The sequence below is a fragment of the Portunus trituberculatus genome, chromosome 48 (assembly GCF_017591435.1).
Source record: "Portunus trituberculatus isolate SZX2019 chromosome 48, ASM1759143v1, whole genome shotgun sequence".
Lineage (NCBI taxonomy): Eukaryota > Metazoa > Arthropoda > Malacostraca > Decapoda > Portunidae > Portunus > Portunus trituberculatus.
Window position 1 is genome coordinate 2,098,425 of NC_059302.1, and position 25,000 is coordinate 2,123,424.

Here is a 25,000-nt window from a genome sequence, read left to right on the forward strand (position 1 = left end):
GAGAGAGAGAGAGAGAGAGAGAGAGAAACAAGTCAAGGTAACTGTCATAAAGAGAAGAAGAAACTGAACTGAACAACTCTTCCTCCTGCAGCACCTCCTCCTCCTCCTCCTCCTCCTCTTCCTCCTCCTACTCCACCTATCCCACGATCAGCAGGGGCCCGCCAGTATCCTCAGGTGCCACGCGTTAACATGCAAATGATATGTTAAACAAATGTCCTCGCAGTCCACAATTATCTCAAGCACTGGGGGTCCCCTTGGCTGGTGAAAATTAATTAAAACTTTGTTGCAGTAGAGAACCGAGCGGGAGGAGGAGCGAGTGTTGAAGGGAGGGAGAGAAGGGAGAAAGCAGCCAAAGGAAAAGGAGACAAGGAGGAGGGAGCGAGAGGAGTGAGACAGAGGAAGCAAGGAAGGAAGGAGGGAAGGAGGAAGGTTGGAAAGAATAGGAGTTTGTGTGTGTATGTGTGTGTGTGGGTGTGGGTGGGTGCATAAGAGGAGGAGAAAGTTACAGAGAGAGAGAGAGAGAGAGAGGAGGATGCAGATTATTTTTCTCTAAGTACTAGTCTTCTAAGTAAGGCCTAAAATAAGGGTAGTTTTCAAGCCACCTCTCACTTTCTCTCTCTCTCTCTCTCTCTCTCTCTCTCTCTCTCTCTCTCTCTCTCTCTCTCTCTCTCTCTCTCTATCTATCTATCTATCTATCTATCTATCTATCTATATATATATATATATATATATATATATATATATATATATATATATATATATATATATATATATATATATATAATTCACTTTAGTTATTTATTTTGTTCATCAGTCTGTAATAATCCCACTCTATTGTTGTTGTTGTTGCTGTTGTTGTTCTTGTTGATGTTGTTGCTATTGCTGTTCCTACTGCTGTTGCTTTTCTTGCTGTTGTTGTTGATGATTATAGGGATGGTAGTGGTAGTGGTGGTGATGGTGGTAGTGGTGGTAATAGCGGTGGTGGTGGTGGTGGTGGTGGTGGTAGTGGTGGTTTTCGTCCCCTAAGATCGTTATTAATTTAGTTTGATATTTATTTAGAAGTTGCACAGGTATTTATTAATATACTCCCATAAATACACTCTGTTTCTTTCGCCTATATTTACTTTACACAAATTTCACAAGTTTTGACGTTGAGAGAAGCACAATGTTTAATTAATTAGTTTCTGCGCAGTTACAGATAAAACGAAGCTCTTTATTTACGCTGTAGAATTTGTCTTTTTTTTTTTTCTTTATCATTCATGCCATTATTCAGTGCATTTCATTTTTTGTTCCTCTGATGCAGCTTCCATCCACGAGTTACGAGTCTGAGTTTGAATTCGTTTGGACATGAAAGCTGCACGTTTATAGATCATTTTTTTTCCCTCTCCTTCCCCGAACATCCCTGACGTGAGGCGATTCGAAATAAATATTACAACATTTTGCGTTGCTTTCATGAAGGAGAACTATTAAAAAAAAAACATATAAGAAAAAATGCCACGTAGCTGAAGGCGCACCATTTCATATTTCCCATCACACACACACACACACACACACACACACACACACACACACACACACACACACACACACACACACACACACACCACAGCATATATTGATACTATTCTGATATTCTTTGGTCTCAGTAGGGAAAAAGTAAACTGTGGATTGTATGTACCTGTCCCACCTTAGCCACCTCACCTGCTTCCCCCGCATCACCTGGCTCACCTCGGGTAACTTAATGATGAAAAATTTGGACATTAAAGACCCGCTCACCTGTCCCCACCTGAGGGTACATGGACCAGCCGATCTAGCGAGCGTGCCCGTGTTCTCGTGACAAGTTTAGGAGCAGCGGGGACGTGGGTGCGGTGTCAAGGCTCGGCTATGTTTTATCCTGCCTTGGTCGTTCGTCTTGCATGTTTTAGCGTGGTGGACCTGCAGCTCTACGGGGTAATGTGGTGGTAGTGAGCAGAGTAGGGCCGGAGACACAAGTGATTACGTGGGATGGTGTGTGTGTCTCTGTGTGTGTGTGTGTGGATGGATGGGTGGGTAGGTGTGTGTGTGTGTGTGTGTGTGTGTGTGTGTGTGTGTGTGTTTTGTGTGTGTGGCTGTGTGTTTGTAAGTTAACTGTGGATGTTCGTGTTAAGGTTTAGTTTCGGTGTGATAAAACATCGATTTTATGTGTGAAATATGTATAGATTTCTGAAATTTTCAATTATGGTTTGACTTGTAAATTTACCCAAGTTGGTGTGTGATCAGTGAGCTATTTTATTTATCTATCTATTTACTTGTCTGTCTCTTATCCTCTCAGTCTTTCAGTCTGTTTATCCACCTGTCTGTCTGTCTGTGTGTATACTTTTGCCTCAGTGAACGTAAAGATCCAGAAAAGGTCGTAATATTTCTTGTTTCACAATTACAGGTTGCAGGCGAGAGACACATGAAGCTCTGGTTCCGTCCCCAGGCAGCAGCCGCCGCCACTCCCCTGCCAAGTGCAAGGGCGGACGTCACAAGTTTAGAGCGATGGAGTGAAAGAGACGCAGCCAACGAAGACAAAAGGTAAAGAAAAGAGAATCCTCCACCTCAGCACATGACATATATTGCCAGAGTCAATATTTTCGCTCCCTCTTCTCATCTCTCGCCCGCAGCCTTTCAACTCTCCTTCATCGTCACCTTCCTCCCTCCATTCAGCGCTTCTCCGCCATCACCTCTCTTGTCCCTTTTCTTCCCCCCCTCTTAAATTTCACCATACTTCCCTATCTCCTTCTCCATCTCACTCCTCCTCCACTACACTCTTTCATCGACGTCTTCCTTTCTTCCTTCGCTTCCATGCGTCACCGCCACAAGGGAGCTTCGTTTTTCACCTACCAGAGGGCCATGACGTCACTTGTCGCGGTCCATCGTCTTGCAGGGAGCGAGGTGAATATTTCTCTTATTTCTTACCCTCGCTCAACCTTGGGATATGAGACTGGAGTTAAAAAAAAAAGAGTTTTCCCGAGTGGGTCAGGGTATACATGGCGGCTATATAAAGGAGACTGTTATGGTTATTTACAAACCCTCGCATGACGCCCCGAGACTGAAATAGAGACAGCCTCGACGAAAATGGTGCGCCACTCGAATGGAGGGAGTTGAAAATAGGTTTAAGTGAAGTCTCCTGCTATCCCTCCCTCCCTTTCTCCCTTCCTCCCTTCCTTCCTCTCTCCCTCACTTACTCTCTACCTCCCCTCCCGTTCGTAGGAAAGGAGAAATAGGAATCTGAGACGACCTACGCAAGGTGGGTAAGGCTATAGTAGATTAGGTCAGCTTGGCTCAGGTTAGGTTAGGTTAAATTAGCTTGGGATAGATAAGATTAGGTTAGGTTAGATAAAGTTTGTTTGGATTAGGTAAGGTTAGATTACGATAGGTTAGGTGAGCTTAGGTGAAGTTTGGGGAGGTTAAGTTAGGTTAGGTTAGGTTAGGTCAAGGTTAAGGTTAAGTTAGGTTTGGTTAAGGTAAGGTTAGGTTAGGTCAGGTTTGGTTAGATTAGGTTAGGTTTGGTTAGGTTAGGTTAGGTTAGGTTAGGTTAAACTAGGTTAGCTTAGGTTATGAATGGCAGCCTTGTATAAATATCTCAGAAAATACTTGCAATGTTAAGTATCCTTGTAACATTTCAGCATCACTTCGATCAGCAGCAATAACAAACAAGAACACAAAGCTAGTACACCATCAATATCAACTTTTTATCTTCATCATCACTTTCTTTTCCTCCTCCTCCACCTTCTCTTTCTCTTCTTTCTCATCGTCTCCCATCTTTTCCTCGTGCGCCACCACCTCTGCGTTGTCACCACCATCATCATCTTCATTTTCCTGTCGTCATCTCTTTTCAAAACACAGCTAGAAGTCCTACCGGGATGTTGGCGGGACATGCACGTGACTGGCTGGCTGTCCTCGCTCACGGTTTTTTTGACAGCACGCCTCAAGTTTTATTCCCCTCGCTGTTGTTGTTGTAGTTGTTGTTGCTGCTTCCATTGTTATAGTTGTTGTTACTGATGGAGGCGAGTGATGTTGCTGTTATATCTTTACTAATGTTATTGTTTTCAGTTCAGCGTAAGTACATTAAAATTCTTACCTGTTTAAGTATCTATGTATTTTTTCTGTTTATTCATGAACGCATTTTTACCATGAGTTTGGGTGTGATTAGACGATTTTATTGACATTAGAAAAGGCTCTATGGAGGTCAGAAGTTTAATGGCACTATTCTAATTCCCCATATAAGTTTCTGAACCTGCATAAAATCACCAAATAAGAACCAGAATAAATATGATAACGTGTCGTGGTGCTGAAGAGGTTAATGTGTGGACCTATACACTTAGGGAGTGATGAGCGTTGTGGGTGTGGTGATTGAGAATTGCTTACACCTGTCAGTGGAAATGCCAGCGTGATGGGGTGGTGACGGAGGATAGGCCGAGAGTGATGTAAGCGTGATGGGAGGGAGGAGTGGTGAGTGATTAAACTTCCAGTGTGAATGTTTGATTGATTGAGGAAGTGAGTGAATAAATGAATGTTAGTGTGTGTGTGTGTGTGTGTGTGTGTGTGTGTGTGTGTGTGTGTGTGTGTGTGTGTGTGTGTGTGCGTGTGTGAGGGACCGTCTAAGTGAGATGTATTTTGGCTCCATAACAACCCAATCATTCACCGCGTCTCACTATTTATATTCTGAAAAAAAAAACTATCTTTAAAATAATCCTTCAGTATTATAAAAAAAAAATATATATATATATATATATTGTACATGAAAACTATAGTAAAAAAAAATGTTTCTTTATTCTCTTGTGTAATTCTTTCCATGTGATGAGTTGAAACATTTTTCCGTGATATATTGTTACATTAATGTGTTGCTTCTTTCATCATATCGTCCTTTGACATTATAAATCAAATGCGTTTTTCTTTATGCGTCATGTTTAACAGAGAGACAGAAAGAAAACAGATGTCAAAAAGACTGGTAGATAACTGGAACATATTCAGTTTATTAGGGCAAAGAATGAGATTAACCCTTTAAATTCTGCGACACGTTTTTAGCCTGAGATTTATATACGATTAGACCTGTTTATTTACATTATGAAAGATCTATGGAGATCAGAAGATTAATAGCCACAGTCTTCTATTTCAATCCACAACATGAGTTTCTGAAACTATAAAATCACCAAATAGTAAGCAGAATGAATATGAAAACGCGTCATGGTACTGAAGGAGTTAATAGCTACAGTCTTTACTATTTCATCCCCCCCATGAGTTTCTGAATCCGTATAAAATCACTAGATTGTAAGTAGAATGAATATGGAAACGCGTCATGGTATTGAAGGGTTTAATGTATAGACAGCAATGATTGGGTGAATGTATACTTCATAAAGAAACTGCCACGTGGAGAGTTAGTGGCTGGCTCCATTCCCTACACTTCACCAAGGATGTAACATTAAAGATTGATATACCAAGGGATATAAATGAACAGGATACGACACAAGGATTCATATAAACTCGATACAGAGCACGAGAATGTCAGTGATACTTACCTGCCTTTCTTTATCTTAAACTTAGCAAGAATCATTTAGCCATTATTTATTTCATTTTGTATATACTTGTTACCGTTACAGTTCAGGATGCTCACTCCTACATGCCGCGTCTGACCTTCAGTGCCTTTTGTGTGTATCTTGACGCATCACAGTGTTATTGTGTTAGTGAGAAAGTCTGACCTCCGGCTGCTGCTTCTTCTAAGTAGGAGTAAAGCGGAAAAAAACAACACACACACACACACACACACACACACACACACACACACACACACACACACACACACACACACACACACACACACACACACACACACACACACACACACACACACACACACACACACACACACACACACACACACACACACACACACACACACACACAGACACACACGCACGCACGCACACACACACGCACGCACGTAGCTGTTGTTTGTTTGTTTGTTGTAATTATTGTTGTTGTTGTTGTTCTTGTTCTTGTTGTTGTTGCTGCTGCTACTGCTACTGCAACAAAAGTAATGATAATAATGATCATTGTTAATAATATTAATAATAATAATGATAATGATAATAATAATAATAATAATGATAATAATAATAATGGTGATAGTAATAACAATAGTAATGATAGTGATAATGATAGTAATGATAGTAATAATAGTAATGATAATGGTAGTAATGATAATAATGATAATGATAATAACAATAATAATAATAATGATAGTAATGATGATAATAATAACAATAATAATAATAATGATAATAATAATAATAATAATATTAATAATAATAATAATATTATTATTAACAATAATAGTAATAATAATAATAATAAAAATAATAATAATAATAATAATAATAATAATAATAATAATAGAAATAATAACAATAACAACTTTTACAACTGCAATAGTCAGCAATGGAACCAGGCAAGACTAATTGAGTCGACACACACAAACACGAACACATGAATAGAGCAGAGAGAGAGAGAGAGAGAGAGAGGTGTACGCCTGACTACCTGTCCGTCACGCCACCTTTCACCAGTTTTAATTGAAATGTGATGAAACTTTGCACGTAACTTAGCATGAACCGCCGCGAGCCCTTGTATTTATTTCAACTCCACCAAACAACACTACTCCGTTATTGAATAAATGGAAGCGGGTCACAAGCACCGCCACTTTGTCTCGCTCTAAACTGTCACATGGAAATTATATTCTTTGCTGTTTTTATTCACTCAATACTATAGACACTTTTCCACACATTCATCGCTACGTTACCCAGGATATATTAGAAGTTAGACCAGATAGTAAGTGATCAAAGGTGATTTCTAATGCCTAGATTATATTAGAAGTGTCATCCTTTTCTTATGTCCTCTCTGTTTAACCCCTTCAATACTGGAACACATTTTTACATTAAGATTTGTGTACGATGAACTATTTTACTGACATTAGGAAGAGTCTATGGAGGGCAGAAGATTAATGGCCTGAGTCTTCACTATATTAATCCCCGACATAAGTATCTGAAGCTGTATAAAATCACCAAATTGTAACCAGAATGAATATGGAAACGCGTCATAGAACTGAAGGGGAGAAGGGCATTTAATGGCGTGTTACTGAAAGGGTTAATGTGACGTGAGGGAAGTAAGTGTGAGGAAAGAAATGTGAGTCAAATACAGAATGAAAAAAAAAGTAAAGTACACGGATGGGAAATGTGAGGTTAGAAAAACAGAAAAGCCATAAAAACGAAGAATTATATAAAAAAAAAAAACAATAAGAACCCCCAAAAAAATAATAATAAATGGAAAATTGAATAAGAAAGATGAGTACAGAAAGATAAAGAGTAAAAATAGTTAAAGAATAAATGGAGTTACAAAAGCAAAGAAAAACAAGACTAGAAAAAAAAAAAGACGAGAAGACAACAAGGCGATTGAATAAAGAAGAAAAAAAACAATGAAAACTAAATAGGTAAAAGGGACTAAAGAAATAAAGAAAGAAAAATAGTTTAAAAAAGTCAAAAATCAGAGTGTAGCAAATGGAACCATCAAGAACAAGAAGTGTGAAATAGGAAGGTGTGGTAAAGGAAGTCAATGTAAAAGAAGGAGTTGAAAGTTGACGAAAGAAACAGCGAGACGAAACAACACATAAATAAAAACATCAAAAATAGCAAGTGCGATGTAGGAAGGTGTGGTAAAGGAAGTCACTGTAAAAGAAGGAATTGGAAGTTAAAGGAAGAAACAGCGAGACGAAACAACAGCTGGAAATCAATCTTGGGGATTCTAGGAGGACGTCAATGTCTTTCTTTTGACAGACACTCGAGCGAAGAAGAAGGAGGGAAGAAATTAACACAGGGAGAGAAATGAAGACCGTGGCAGAGTCTTTACGGAAAATGGGAGAAAAAAAAATCATAAAAGAAAGCAGAAATAGTTAACAAACGCCAAAAAAAAAAAAGGGCGGTTGAATTTGTGTTAAAACTAGACCAATGGAGATTTTTACTGAAGGACTGAGAGTTTGAAGCTTATGGAAAATGAATAATTGAATGGAGTGAATGTATATATAGAATGTCATACAGTAGGAATGTCGCGGAAAAGAGAAAAAAAATGTTAGTTCGTTAAGATGAGTGGCTTTAAGTAAATAACAGCTTTTATATATTTTTTTTTTTTCATGATAAGCATAGTCTTGATTTTTGCGTTGAAATTGTTTACACACACACACACACACACACACACACACACACACACACACACACACACACACACACACACACACACACACACACACACATGATAAAAAGAAAGAAGAGAACGAGAGTGAGGAAAAGAAGAAAAAAAATGGAGGAAGAGGCGGAGTCGTACATTACTCGTCTAGATAAATAGATATAAATAACTAACAGGTCAGAAGAGAGAGAGAGAGAGAGAGAGAGAGAGAGAGAGAGAGAGAGACAGACAGACAGAGACAGAGACAGAGAGACAGACATAAACAGAGGAAAGAAATAACACAAAAACACCAAAATAACAACTAACATGACACAATGTAAAACAAGAAAAATAGTGAAAGGGAGGAAGCAAAAATAAAACACACATAAACTCTCATAAAAAAAGAAAATAAAAAAAAGAAGAAGAATGAAAAAGAAAGACCAATAATCTCAAAGGGAAACAAAAATAATGACAGAGAAATAAGATGAATAATGGTGATGATGATGATGAATAGTCCAGAAGGTGATAGATCGCAGTTGTCACTTGCATTATGAAGGTGAGGCGACAAATGACACAAGATAAGACGCGGCATGAACATGAACACCTGATCGTGTCGTGACATGAGGTAATACGTTCAAAGAGAGAGAGAGAGAGAGAGAGAGAGAGAGGAGTCGTAGGTGGATATACAAGTAAGTTATGAAGTATATAGGACAAGCATAAGAAGGTTCGTTTTTATGAGAGGCAAAGCAGGGAAAAAGAGAGAGAGAGAGAGAGAGAGAGAGAGAGAGAGAGAGACAGACAGACAGACAGACAGAGAGAGACATACACACATACATACATACATAATAAACGCTTAAGTAAACATACAGGAATATGAATAACACCTGTGAACTTGTGTATGTGTATGTAGTAGTGCCACACACACACACACACACACACACACAAGTGGAAGTAAGCGTAAAGTGAAATACAAAATAGATAAATAAATTAATGCTTCAGTAGATAGATAAATGCATAACGTAAATAGAGGAATGAATACAGATGGGAACAAATACAAAATGTGAAGTGATACAACTATTTCAGTCGAGGGATGTTTTCCACGTCGTCAGATTCTGTATCCACTGTCTTTGTTCACTCTCTCTCTCTCTCTCTCTCTCTCTCTCTCTCTCTCTCTCTCTCTCTCTCTCTCTCTCTCTCTCTCTCTCTCTCTCTCTCTCTCTCTCTCTCTCTCTCTATCTCTCTCTCTAATTTTTACTCATTATCCTTCTCATCTTTTGCTCCTCTCTCTCTCTTCTTTTCTCCTTCCTCCTCCTCCTCCTCCTCCTCCTCCTCTTCTCCTCCTCCTCCTCCTCTCCTCCTCCTCCTCCTCCTCCTCCTCCTCCTCCTCCTCCTCCTCCTCCTCCTCCTCCTCCTCTTCCTCCTTTTCTCTTCCTCTTCCTTCCTCCTCCTCCTCCTCCTCTTCCTCTTCCTCCTCCATTCCTTCTCCTTCTCCTCTTCCTTCTTCCTCCTCCTCGTCATCATCATCAACATCATCACTACTCTCTTCCTCCTCCTCCTCCTCATCACCATCATCATCACCATTCTTCTCCTCCTCCTCCTCCTCCTCCTCCTCCTCGTTCTCCTCCTCCTCCTCCTCCTCCTCCTCCTCCTCCTCCTCCTCCTCCTCCTCCTCCTCCTCCTCCTCCTCCTCCTCCACTTCTGCTTCTACATTCATTATTTTGTCTGTCATTATATTTTTTTCTTCTGACTCATTATTGTTTGTGTGTTTTCTTTTTCTTGTTTTGTCATTTTCTTTCTCCTCTTCCTTCTTTTCTTCTTCCTCCTCGTTTATCAACATTTTTCTACATGCTGTTCCATTTATTCATATTCATATTCTTTGTGTTTTTCTTTCTTTCTATACTGTTTGTCGTTTATTTTGTTTTTGTTTTTCATCCTTTCCTTACCTCATTGTTGTTTTTCTCCTCTTTCTCCTCCTTTTTCCACATTATTTTTGGTATTTTCTACGCGTATTATTTATTCATCCTTCACTGTATCATTTATTTATCCTTTCTTGTTGCACTTCTCTTCCTATAAGTATTTTTTTTTATTTCCTTTCCTATTTCATCATTTTCTTTTTCCTAATGTTTTTTTTTTATTCATTACTCATGTTATTTTATTCATTTTCCTTGTGCTATTCTTTTTACTTCTTTCTCCTTACACTCTTCTTTCATTCTTTGTTTTCTCTTTCCGTTTTTTCGCCAGTTTTAGTTTTATATTTCCTTTCTTACTTTGCATTTCTTTCCTATTATCCTTCTTTTGCCATTCTATCATTTTTTTTTCTTCACTGCTGTTCATTTATCTCTCTCATTTTACACTTCTCTTTTATTCTTCGTTTTGTTTTGTTTTCATCTTCAGTTTTGTCTTTGTAGTTCCATTTTTTACCTTTTATTCTTTCGTTCTGTCCTTCATTTGCCATTCACCATTCTTAACTGCGCTATTCATTGATTTTCTCACCTTACACTCACTCTTCTTTCATTCTTCGTTTAGGCTTGATTTATCTTTGGTTTTATCTTCTTATTTCCATTTTTTTATTTGGCATTTTTTTTTCCTACTGTCTTTCTTTCACCATTCACTATTTTTGATCTTTTTCACTTCTCTTTTATTTTTTGTTTGCTTTTTATTTCATATTTGCTTTTTTTTTATCTTTATAGTTCCATTTCTATCTTACATTCTTTTTTTTTTTATTGTCCTTTCGTTAACTATGCTATTCATTTATCTCTTCCACTTCTTTCATTTTTCGTTTGCTTTTTTTTTTTTTTTTGTTTTATCCTCTGTTTTATCTTCATAGTTCCATTTTCACCTTACATTCTTTCCTACTGTCCTTCTTTCACTATTCTGTCATTTTTTCAATCATGCTATTCAATTATCGTTTCATTCTTCCTTTACTTCTTTGTTTTTATCTTGAGTTTTATCCTTTTTTTTTTTTTTTTTTTTACTATGCATTCTTTCCTACTGTCCTTCTTTCACCGTTCTATCAAATATGTCATGTATTTTTACTCGCCATGTTTTGTTAGTTTCTTTTCATCCCGCCGTGCATTGATTCGCGAAAATAGAGGGAAATAAAAAGCCGGCAGTGTGGCGTCCAGATAAAGATATTCTGTAAAAATGGTGTGTGAAATATTAAAAATTGATCGTCAGTTTGGAACCTTTTGCCTTGTCATTCTTTTTTTTTTATTTTCTTCTAGCTTTTGTGTATTTTTGTCTTCTTTCTTTCTTTCAAGGCCTCAAGCAAGACTTCCCAATATTTCACTTCCTCTCCATATTTTTCCCTTGCCTCTTACTCCATTTCGTCTTCCACCTCCGAATTTCCTTCGAATATACAGCTGTACAATATTTTTTTTATCATCTTTATTTTTTTCTTCTTCTCCGTTCGTTCATTTTGGCAACTATACACTTTTTTTTTCATTTCATTGCATCTTTTATTTTTATTCTGCAAAACTTCCATATACAAACATCAAGACATTTTTTGCCCTTGTATATTTTCTTTCTTCTTCTTCTTCTTCTTCTTCTTCTTCTTCTTCTTCTTCTTCTTCTTCTTCTTCTTCTTCTTCTTCTTCTTCTTCTTCTTCTTCTTCCTACTTTCGCAACCATACAGTGTCAGTTTACCCTATTTCTTTTCTCCCTAAACTTCATATTGTCTTCTTGATCTAATTTTCTTCATCCTCTCTCTCTCTCTCTCTCTCTCTCTCTCTCTCTCTCTCTCTCTCTCTCTCTCTCTCTCTCTCTCTCTCTCTCTCTCTCTCTCTCTCTCTCTCCTATGCATATTTCAATTTCTCTTTCGAGTTCGCCATTCACACAAAGTTATTTTCTTCCCATTTCTTCTGTTTTATTTATTTTTTTATTTCTTTTTATTTCATCCCTCGCCACATATTTTCTCTCTTTTTTCCCTCGTTGCATATCCCACCAATCTCTTTCCCTCAGCTTAAAAAAATTCCAACTACCAATATTTCACGTTTATCTTTCCCTTTATTTGTTCCTTTCCTCTGTCACTTCTTCCACCCTTTCTTTCTATGCCTTTCCTTCATTCTTTCTTTCTTTCCTTCCTTCCTTCCGTCTGTTCTTATTTTCTTCCTTTCTTCAGTATTGAACTGTTTTCGGGTTTTTTTTTCTTTTCATTCCTTTTTCCTCCTTTTTTTTCCTTCTTTCATTCTCAAGTTTTTTTTTTTTTCATTCTTTTTTGTGTATGTAATTTGTATTTTTTCTTTTCATATCAGCGATTTTTCTGAAGTCCAGGAACTTATTTTTATATTTTTCCCCTATTTCTCTCTCTCTCTCTCTCTCTCTCTCTCTCTCTCTCTCTCTCTCTCTCTCTCTCTCTCTCTCTCTCTCTCTCTCTCTCTCATCTTTTCTTCAGTTATCTTACCAATTTTCTATCAAACCTCATCTCTTCTCAATCTCTCCCTGTACTTCCCTTTCCTCTCCTCACTTGTGTATTCCTTCCTTTATCCTCTCCTCTCCTCTCCCTCCCTCCCTCTCCCCTGCTCCGTTATATCCACGAGTTTCTATTCCTTGTGAGTCTCGGGAAGAGGTTTCATATGCAAAAGAGAGCGGAAAGGATGTGGTTTTAATCCCAGCAGAGACATATATCATTATTATGCGCCTGATGCGAAATGGTATGTATATTCTCTCTCTCTCTCTCTCTCTCTCTCTCTCTCTCTCTCTCTCTCTCTCTCTCTCTCTCTCTCTCTCTGGGCTTCACTTTTGCTATCAGATCTCCTGCTGATTTTTTTTTTTTCTTTATATTTTGTCACTCATTGTTGTTTGAGGTGAGTGGGTGTGTGATGAAAGGCTCCTCTTTATAACATTATCTTCCTCCTCCTCCTCCTCCTCCTCCTCCTCCTCCTCCTCCTCCTCCTCCTCCTCCTCCTCCTCCTCCTCCTCCTGCTCTATTTTCACCAGCGCCATCATCGTTATCTTTCTAAGGGAGGCGACGTGGAGTGGCTCCAGCTCAGGTAGATACGAGAGATTCCCAGTTCGATCCCTTTGGTCCTTTGTATCTCTGTTCACGCCTCGGCTGATTACGAATTACTGAGAGAGAGAGAGAGAGAGAGAGAGAGAGAGAGAGAGGAGGGTAAGATTTCATTGTGTACATGTAAAGAAGATGTTATAGACTATTAGGAAACGTTAATATGTGTATTTTAAAAGTGGAGTACTGCAAGGAATTATTTACCTAAAGAAGAAAGGAGGAAAGGAGGGAAATAAAAGAAGAAAACGACCAAACAGTTTACAAGCAGGGAAGAAAGGAGAAGAATGACAAATAGCAGAGAGAGAGAGAGAGACAGACAGACAGACAGATAGATAGGCAGACAGACTGACAGAAAAAAAAAAAGAGAGAAAATGAGTGAATAAGTGTGTGTGTGTGTGTGTGTGTGTGTGTGTGTGTGTGTGTGTGCGCGCGCGCGTTTCCAGGTCAAACAGTAAGAGTTAAGCGCCATACGAGTGAGATCTTTGAAGGAAAAAGTGTATATATATTCATAAATAGTGAGGGTAAAAAGTTGATAATGTGACCTCGACACGGAGATAAGAGGTGAGGAGGGGAGAGTCTTGTTTTTCATCCCGCGTGCCGCTTTTATCATAATTTTCCCTCATAAGCAAGAAGAAGAAACGAGCAAAGGATAGTTGGCACCCTCCTCCTTTCTTATTCATAGTCTTCTTTCTCCTCCTCCTCCTCCTCCTCCTTCTCCTCCTCCTCCTCGTCCTCCTCCTCCTCCTCCTCCTCCTCCTCCTCCTCCTCCTCCTCCTCCTGCTCTTCTTCTTCTTCTTCTTCTTCTTTTTCTTCTCCTTCTTCCTCCTTCTCCTCCTCTTCCGGTTCTTAGTTTCTTTACTCCTCTTCCGGTTTCCTCTTTATATTTTTCCCCGTGAATTTTTACGTCCTTGACTTTGCCCTTGTTCCTCCTCCTCCTCCTCCTCCTCCTCCTCCTCCTCCTCTACCTCCTCCTCCTCCTCCTACCTCCTCCTCTTTCTCCTCCTCCTCATTTTTCTCCTTCTCTTCCTCTGCTTTCTCTGTTCTTTTTTTCTATCTTCTGCTTCTTTTTTTCTTATTCTTTTTCTCCTCTTCTCACTTGTTTTCTTCTTTATATATCCTTCTAAATTCTTACATTGTTGACATCGCTTTTATTCATTCGTCTTTGTGATATTCCTTGTTCTCTTCCATTTTTTTCCATTTATTTTACCTTCTAATTTTTTTTTCTCCTTTTTATTCTTCCTTTTCCTCTTGTTTCTGTTTCTTGTTCAGTTTTTTTTTTTCTTTCTTTCTTTTTCTGAACACCACATCCTGACCTTCTCTTCTTCATTTATCTTTCCGCTCCAAGTCTCGTTCTATCTTTATTCTGATTTTGCTCCTCCTTTTTTTTTTTTCCTCCTCTCGTTCTTTCCTATCCTTAAACTTGCCCCTCCTCTCTTTCACCTCTATATATCTCATCTTCTTCCACACTTCATTTCTTTTTCTTTTCTTCAGTTCTCTCTTTCCTTCTCTTCCTTTCTGAGTTTTACCTTCTATGTACCTCAGCTTTCATATTCCTCCTGCTGCTTCTTTTCCTTCTCGTCCTTCTTCTTTCCTATCCATTACTGCCTTTTCATCAACCATCCCCTTCTATTTGTGTTTTCCTCTCCACCATATCACCCTTTAAATTCCTCTTACTCTTCACTCCTCACTTCTACCACCGTGTTCTTTTCCTCCTCCTCATACACCTCTTCCCTTCCACACATTACTTCCTCTCCATCGATCCTCCTATTTGTATTCTCCTTTCCACTATATCGTCCTTTACACTCCTCCTACCCTCAACTCATCACAACTAGCCAGCAATTCTCCCCATGCTGTGAGTCAGAACGAGCTGCCTCTTCTCTGTTTGCGCACTTAGGAGGCGTGACACTCCCTCCCGTGCGTGACTCCTCGACACTATGGCAAGGTACTGGCAGATAGAGTGCTGATAAAAGGTCGCTGAATAAACGCAGGGGTAAATTAGGCCACTTGTCACCTATGTATCCCGTTCCTTATCTCTTTGTTTATCTTTCTATGTGTTTGGGATGGGGAAGGGAGTGTAAGTAGGGAATGTGTAGTGTGTGTACCTGCGTGTTTTGTTCGTGTGTGTGTGTGTGTGTTTGGACGTGAGAAGTAAGAATGGATATTTCGCTGAAGGAGATACAAAGAAAAGAAATAAGATAAATAGTAAGTCATATCGAGAAATGAAGGTGATGATGTAAAGACACGCGAGAGAAAAACAAATAATGGGAGGCAAGGCAAGCGTATGCAAGAGAGATAATTAATCAACTTACTTACCACTGATATCTAGGACAAAAAACACGAACATTTACTGTGGACTTAGTAAAAAATGATCCCTGTAGCATTTTGAACCATAAAAACACAAATCGTCACGTTCATGGCGCTGTTGTGACTCAGAAATGTAAAAAAAAAAAAAAAAAGCCACACAGTACAAAGAGGACTTAGTATGAAAAAGAAAAACTGTAGGATTTTGAACCATAAAAGCACAAATCATCTCGTTCATGGCACTGAAGTGAATCAGGAATGTAAAGAAATAGACAAACACACCGTAAAAAAAAATAGAAGATCGTGTAAGGTGAGTGGTGATATGTTACAGTAGAAGCATTCAAAACATTCCTCACCATTTGCTACAGTCATCTGAATCGTAGCCACTCTGAGCTCTTTCTCTTCCTTCACAGTCACATCTGAGCGTTACACAAGCTACAAATTGTTAGATATACTACATACTACTACTACTACTACTACTATACTGAACACACACACTTACTTACACTTCTGTTATTATTCCCGCTACACGTTATTCTATTTCTTATTCATTTCTCCAACGTGTAATCGTGACCATGTGCAACTCTACCTCACAATCGCCTCGCACTTCATCAATTCACCATTAACCTCTTGAGTATAATGACGCGTTGCCATGTTCCTTCTGCTTACCATTTAGTGATTCAACACAACTTCAGAAACTTATGTGGGGGATGAAAATAGTGAAGACTGTGGCCATTAACCTTCTGATCTCTGTGACCCTTCCTAATATCAATAAAAATGGTCCAGTCGTGCACAAATCTTAAAGTAAAAAAAAGTGTCAAAGTACTGAGGAGGCCAACCTAGATAATCTTGACTTCTGCTGGATGAAAAAAAAACACCACTGAGATTAATGGAAGAGCACGTGAATGACTGACTAGAGTGTTATATAAAAAGTTTGCCTTCTCCCTTCCTCCTTGCACTGCTGAAAAAACAGGAGGAGGAGGAAGAAGGAGGAGAGAAGAATAGAAGATAATGAGGAAGAGTGAAGATGACGATGATGAGAATAGAGAGAGAGAAGGGGAGAAACTAAAGAGGATGAGAAAAATAATAAATGATAAAGAAGGAATAAAAACAAAAATATAAGGACGAGAGAGAGAGAGAGAGAGAGAGAGAGAGAGAGAGAGAGAGAGAGAGAGAGAACATGTATGCTGATGGAAGAACTAATAGAAGATAATGAGATAGAAAACACTGAAACTCAAGAGAACAGAGAGAGAGAGAGAGAGAGAGAGAGAGAGAGAGAGAGAGAGAGAGAGAGAGAGAGAGACAGAGACAGAAAGAGAGAAACCACCTGCCTTCCTCCCGGTCATACTTAAGACCAGGAAGGGAGTTGTCAAATCAAAGGAACACTCAGGATCAGCTTTATGGATTTTCTTCTTCAACTTTAATAATGTGACGAGTAACCGAGAGAGGGTTTCCCAGCAATTAGGTCAAGGGTGTCACGGTGTCTGCCAGGTGTGCGGGAAGGAGGCTGTGCGTGAGAGGAAGTTAAGGAGGACAGGTGTGTGATAGAAAGGGGAGACAAGTATAAGGGATGTGACAGGTATGTAGGTTAAAGAAGGTTGTGTGTGTGGGGGGGGAGAGGAAACAGGTGTGTAGGAGAGGGATGGAGGGTAAAAGGTGTGTATTTTGTGGTTTTTCTTACTTTTCTTATGCTTCTCACGTGTCTTATCTTTAAATCTTCATTGTAATGGCATAATTCATCACAAAATAATATCCTCGTGTAAGGCAATAGGTCAGCTGCTGTTTCTGCCTGTCTGTTCCTCCTCCTTTGTTTCTTTGTGTCCCTGCCACCACCACCACCACCACCATCACCACCATCATTATCATCATCATTTCCATTATCGTCATTATCATTATTATCATTTACGTGATCTGCATCTCTGTGTTCTCTTCGTCCCCCAAGGCTCTCTCTCTCTCTCTCTCTCTCTCTCTCTCTCTCTCTCTCTCTCTCTCTCTCTCTCTCTCTCTCTCTCTCTCTCTCTCTCTCTCTCTCTCTCTCTCTCTCTCTCTCTCTCTCTCTCTCTCTCTCTCTCTCTCTCTCTCTCTCTCTCTCTCTCTCTCTCTCTCTCTCTCTCTCTCGTGTGGTTAATTTTTTTTTCTTTTCTTTTGTTCGTATCCGTACTTACAGTAATTGTTTATTCATGTGTCTGTCTTGTTGCGCGTGCGTGTCCGTGTGCGTGTCAGCGTTCGTGTTGGTGTGTCGCTCCATTTATTTTCCATCCCACGTTTGTTTTGTCCTTCCTTTTTCTCACTCCAGTATTTGTGTTTTGCCGCTAATACCTCTGTGTGTGTGTGTGTGTGTGTGTGTGTGTGTGTGTGTGTGTGTGTGTGTGTGTGTGTGTGTGTGTGTGTGTGTGTGTTTGTGTTTGTCATAGCGTTGTTGTAATTATTCCCATTTAAATTATGCACTCGCCATTCTTTGTTCTTCCTACAGTGTGATGAATAAAATGTACACACACACACACACACCTGGTCATCATTCTGCTTACCTGTCATCAACACCCTTCCTTGTCTGCTTCGTTTCCGCTACTCTACATCCTTCAAGTTAACCACTTCAGTACCGTGACACGTTTTCATAGTTTTTCTGCTTACTATTTGGTGATTTTATACAGCTTCAGAGACTCATGTGAGGGTTGAAATAGTGAAGCTTCAGGCAGTTAATCTTCTGGCCTCTATAGACCCTTCCTAATGTAAATAAAACCTTCTAATCATACCCCAAAAATCAAAGTAAAAAAATTGCGTCTCAGTACTGAAGGGGTTAAAACAGTGCGTAATTTCCCTTAAAAACTTTGTCATAATTCATCTTGTCTTGTGTCTGTTCCTGTCCGTGTTACGCCAGCTCGTTACTCGTGTTGCACCTGCCTTTACACAATTTCTACAGTGTTTCCGATATAACTTACCTTGATAGGAAAAAGGAATAGCTCAAGGAAAGTGCTCCAAGTTACAGACAGTCAAGATTAAAGTGAAATTGTCCGTGGCATGTATCGAGAACGGCTTTCGAATCTAGGTCAGAGAAAGACATGTGAAAGAGAAATAAAGCAATGGAGTAAAGAACAAGTAGCAGAAAGTGACTGACAGTAGTGGGGTGTGAATTATGGGAGGTGTTAACGTGTATAAGATAGGTAATGGAAAAAGGCAGTTAGTTGAAATAGAAAAGTTGGAGATTAAAATACTACATTAACACGGATTCGAAAGCTATTTTTTTTATTTAGGAATGTATCTAGAGCAGTATGATAAATAAGGCAGGAAATTAAAGTCTGACAGGTAGTTCATTAACATAGAAAACCTGGTAAAGACTAGCAAATAAAGTAATATTCCACCAGCACTGAATATCCGAGCGACACTTAGGTGAAGCAAACTTAAAGATGCTAAAGAAGATGGTCAGTGAAAGCCATACAGGTAAAATCTACAAATCAACCCCTTCAATACTTGGACACATTTTTACCTTGAGATTTTCATACGATTAGACCATTTCATTGACATTACGAAGGATATATGGAGGTCAGAAGATTAATGGCTACAACCTCCACTATCTCAATCCCCAACACGAGTTTCTGAGGCTGTATAAAATCACCCAATAGTAAGCAGAATGAACATGGAAAATGGTACTGAAGGGTTTATGACTTTACGAGATTGTATATGACAGTTAAAGTGACAAAGAAAAATGTAAATGTAATAACGCATGTAACATTTAACTATACGAGTAATACCACTCTTAACAGAAACATGTTAAAGTAGATATGCCGTGAAAGCCTCTCAGAGATCAAGTCACATACAATCTCACAGGTAAACTCGTGGACGTAGGCAAGACACACGCTGCGTCTGTGCGTAACTCTGTCTCCTGAGCCTGTAAGTTTGCGGTGTGGAGAATCCCTTACCGCAGGGCACAAGGGCGAGTGTGACATCCGAGCTCCTGTAGTTTATCTTCCTTACGTTCCCTGAGGCGCGTGAGTTTATCGACCAAACCACGCTGGGATGGGCTGGGCAGGTGTATGTGGCGGCCTGCACGGTATACCTGGCCGCTTTACTTCGTCAGGTGTGTGTCTATTTACCTAGTTGTATTTACCCAGTTGTGAGGTACAGGAAAAGAGCCACACCAGTCTCGTCCTGCCCTGCCTCCCGATCTGTTTCCATTCATATTTTTCTTAAATTTATGTGTGATTTTTGTGCATCAAGTTTGTTCCACACTGATATACTTCTGTGGGGAAAGCTATATTTCTTTATGTCTCTTCTGCAGTCAGTCATTGTGTGTGTGTGTGTGTGTGTGTGTGTGTGTGTGTGTGTGTGTGTGTGTGTTGCTGCAGGAATCCTATTTACGTTAGCTCAGGTTAGTTAAGTGAGGTTGGATAAATTAGGCTAGGTTGGGTTAGGTTTGATTTTTGGAATCGTAGTGTGTCAGGCTGGGTTTTATTAAGTCCGTTTCAGTTTGGTTGTTGCTTGTGAAATGTTAACCAGATAGTGTTTGCTTTAAATGTGTCTGTTAAAATTATACAAAAAAGTATTATCCTCTCTCTCTCTCTCTCTCTCTCTCTCTCTCTCTCTCTCTCTCTCTCTCTCTCTCTCTCTCTCTCTCTCTCTCTCTCTCTCTCTCTCTTTGTGTTATCATTATCACTATTATCATTATCATTATTTCATTAATATTGTTATTATTGTAATTATTATTGTTGTTGTTGTTATAGATATTATTTATTATTATTATAATCATTATTATTATTATTATTATTATTATTATTATTATTATTATTATTATTATTATTATTATTATTATTATTGTCTTTTATATTAATAGTGCCATTGTTGTTTTCATTTGTTACCAATATCATTTTTATTATATCATCATTACTAATGTTATTGTTCTAAGTATTAATAATTTTAATACCGCTTAACACGACTGCTCTCACAAACAAGTAAAGCATAGTGTCCATAAGGAGCCGTGAGCTCAATGGACTGGATTCAACAGCAAAAATTTTTATGATCGTTATGTTTTTGTAAACTTAAGAAATAATAGACAATCAATCAATCAATCTCTCTCTCTCTCTCTCTCTCTCTCTCTCTCTCTCTCTCTCTCTCTCTCTCTCTCTCTCTCTCTCTCTCTCTCTCTCTCTCTCTCTCTCTCTCTCTCTGTCTGTCCAGCAGCAGCATAAACTTTATTAACATGTACGTCGTTACCGTTGCAAATATCACTAAAGCATTTAATGAATATACGAAATATGAAATCCGTTGCGAGATTGTATGTACGTGGCAGCTGGTTCAATTACGTTAACATGTGAAGAAGAGGTAAAAATAAAGCGGAGGTAATGACGCATCTAAACAGTAAAGTAAACGAGTATGATTTTACTTAACATGGCATAAAAATTGGTTAGCCAGAAGTAGGAAGGCGTAATTCAGAACATTCACCGATGCAGCCATTACCGAGCAGGAGGAAAGTGCTGATGAAGGCTATAGATGAGTCGATTTGGAGGAAAGTGAAGTGTTTTAAAAGAAGAAGTAAAAGTAGTAGTAGTAATAAAAGCAGCAGCGTTTTATTTTTTTTTTTTTTTTTTCCTTGTTCATCTTACTATTATTGTTGTTATTATCATCACCATCATTCCCGGTATATAGAAAACAAAATCTCACAATCTTTCATTCACTAGCTAAGGAAAATCTGTTTAAAGCTCCAGAGTAAATACCGAAGAGAGAAACAAGGTGGTAATGTGATCAGTGCGTATTGTTTCTATAAATAAAGATGAGTCAAAGAATGCATGTAGGATGTGTACGTTTAGAAAGAAATTGTGTAGGTTGAAGGAAGATAATTAATTTTACACCACGGTAGAATCTCAAGGGAGTAATGTGACCAATGTGTGTTGTTTCTATAAATATAAAATAAAAAGATGAGTCACAAAATGCATGGAGGATGTACATTTAAAAAGGAATTGTGTAGGTGGAGAGAGAAAATGTACAACAAAGTAGAATCTCAAGGGAATAATGTGATCAGTGTGTGTTGTTTCTACAGTATAAATAAAATAAAAGATATCTCAAAATGCATGGAGGATGTACATTTAAAACGAATTGTGTAGATGGAGGGAGAAAATGTACACCAAGGTAGAATCTCAAGGTAATAATGTGACCAGTGTGTGTTGTTTCTAAAGATGAAAAAAAAATGAGTTAAAGAATGCATATAAGAAGTACGTTTTAAAAAATGAATTGTGTAAGTGGAGAGAGAGAGAGAATGTACACCAAGGTAGAATCTCCAGTAGGAATGAAGCAATAATGTGGTCAGTGAGTGTTGTTTCTGTCAAGGGAGATTACTTACAGAGTGGATGGGGCGTATATTTGGACATTTCTTGAACAATGTGTGTGTGGAGAGAGAGAGAGAGAGAGAGAGAGAGAGAGAGAGAGAGAGAGAGAGAGAGAGTTTCGTGTCTGCAGATATGAATAGGAATGTGTATATCAATATTATGAGTTACGTATTACCAGAGAAAGAGAGAGAGAGAGAGAGAGAGAGAGAGTTGGGTGTGAAAATAAAGTACTGTAATACATACGTAGTTTATTTAAATTAGAAATACTCTGGATGGAAAAATTATCTGAAATATTTCCCTTTTATTTCATCACCATTTTAGCACAGAAATTTAAAAATGAAAGAAAAAAAAAATATTCGTAAAAGCGACAACTGAACTGTCAGAATGATAAAATACCAACTGGGCAATAGAAAAAAAAATAAACGAGTCACCGCTAACAGAAAACGGAATGTAGAGACGAGACCAGATTTGCGCGAGAGGGGTCACGGGCTATTGTGCAGTGAGACAAAGGAAGGGAAGTAAAGGGAAGGAAAATCTTTATCAGGCGGCGAACCAATAACGCCATCACTTCACACTGATGGTAATTCTATTCAAGTACTGTCACTACCTGTGCTACTGTGCGTGACTACTAATTAATTCAAACATCCCAACACCTGTCCATTATATTAACAAGCTGAGTGAAACACCTGTACCGTATTTTTACCTGCGCATCGACCCACGCCCTCTCATCACTCACCGTACCCATCACCGGCTCTGTCCTTTACTTCACCTGCCCACTAATTTGCATACCCGCCTCGTTCCTCTGCACATTATCTCACCTGTCCATTAGTGTCGCCGTTCAGCTCAGAGTCGCGCCGCCCTTTGCAGGATGAGGCTCGGAACTAGGTGGGGTCCGCTGGTCTCGCCTCATCGCTCCCCCTCCTCGCTGACACCAATACTCATAATAAGCAGGCCCTCAGTGTGAAATATGCCCTCATGTATTCTGAGGCAGGGGATGAACAGGACATTCTTTACAATATTCTTGATACTTCGTAATGTTTCCTCGGTATGATTTTCTGTATATTTTCACTGTAATGTCTGTGATCTAGTTTGAGTCACTTGGTTCTCTCGGTCTAAGGACACATCATGGCGAGGCCGAAACGCGCCACACAACACCATCAAGGCCGTGAAAGATTGATTAGTTCCGGGGCTGATATCAAATGGCTAAAACATTCTCCAGACAGCAGCACAGCACTCTCTTCACCCGTCTATCCCCCCGTCCTCCCTTGCACCTGGCCTGAAGGGGGACGCACAACCAGTTCAAGGCGCCAGACAAGGATGTAGACACCTTAAGTCAGCCATTTTTTTCCTTCAATAAATGTTGAGTCACACGCGCCTCGACTCATCGACTATTGTTCTCTTTCCCGCGCCTGAGTCTAAGCCGCTTATGAACATTTCCTTGTCAGGCGGCGTGCGGGTGACTGAAGACACAAACCCACCACGAAAAACACAAGGAAGAAGATTATCCTGGGGCTACAGTTCAAAACATCGTGTCGGACTGTTCCGCCACGTCCAGCGCACCTCGGGCGGCATAAAGAACACAAGTGGTCGCTCTTGTACCAGCACGACAAACACATCAGCCAATCATGTGAGTCCAGGAGGGAACAACAAAACATCATCTTTGTTTAGTATGTATGTAGTTTGAAAGTTATTGATCTATTGACGATACGCGAAGCTTTACGAGTATTTTATCGCATGCTATGACCACTGTGTGCAAATGCGTTTTGATACAGAAATATTTATCCACAGCAGCATTGGCAGATATTTTACCATGAAGTATTATGGATCGCCGCTAACTATTTCCGATAACCGCTTACGATGGAAAGGTTCACCGCATCCAGCTCAACCTTTCGCTGGAAATAAAAAGAAAAACGAATGAAAGACTTCCATTCAGGGTCTGTGATTTTTTTAAAGAGACTGCGATTACTGGGGAGAATGACTAATGATTTTATGTAAACTTCTAAAATCCAACGATTCTTATTTATGGTACGGTGCTGAACATACGCGGTAGGAGAGATGGGCCCCTGTTTCATATATCTGGCTGTGGACGCAATGTGGGGATTCTTTACGCTTCTTGCTTTGGCCCCATTTCACCCTGCAACCCGGCAATCCCATCAAGACATCTTAAGCCAGTGTGGCGTGGCAGATGGCTTTACCACCTCCCCTTAAACCATGAGAGAAAGCTTTAGCAATGAAATCATATCATATAAGAACATGAGGACAAAGGAAAATAGACTAAAAGCAGCAAGTTGACAAGACCTCTTACTGTCACTTCAAACTTGCCATCTGCTATCATCATTGCATTTATCCCGCGTCCTCCCCGGATAATAATGTATTGACTGGGCTCTTACCACGACCTTGTTGAGCTTGTTCGAGTCCTCTGCAATACTGTTTGTGACCCAGTTGTGCCAAATTCGATTACACATTTCATTCTGAGTAGTTTATCAATAATCCTACGAGTTTTTACTTATTCAAAAGAAAATGCAATATATTTTTTTTTTTTTATGTAGGAGGCGCACCGGCCAATAGCAAAAAAAAAAATAAAACATTAAAAAAATAGGACAAACCGAAGTGCTGCTCTCAAGACCATATAGTTTGGTTACGTACATCTATCATATCAGCATCCAACTATTTTTTCCTGTACCTGTGTGTATCTTACCTATTATCTTACCTATTATCAAAACCCCACCATTCGGCAACATACATCTATCATAACAGCATCCAACCATTTTTTTTTTTTTTTTTTTGTATCCTGTGTGTATCTTTCCTGTTCTCTCCCACTGATACGTAATTCTGTCATCTCGCTTTTCTGTTCCCTTGACTCACATAGCGGTGTCTTTTTCCTAGTTTTATGATGCTGAGACTTTTTATTAAGGCCTTTGTGAATAATGGTATTTTCGTCCTTCATATCAGCAGGCAATTGATTTCTTTTTCCCCACGTGCGCATCTGTTTTCCACATCATTATCCTCGTTGCTCACTTTTATTTGCATTTTTCACATCTATCCTCATATCATTCATTAGCCTCATTCTTCCACATCATTTATTCCCCGTGTTTCTTTTTTTTTTTTATTTGTCCTTTACTGTTGTTATTTTGGGCACTTG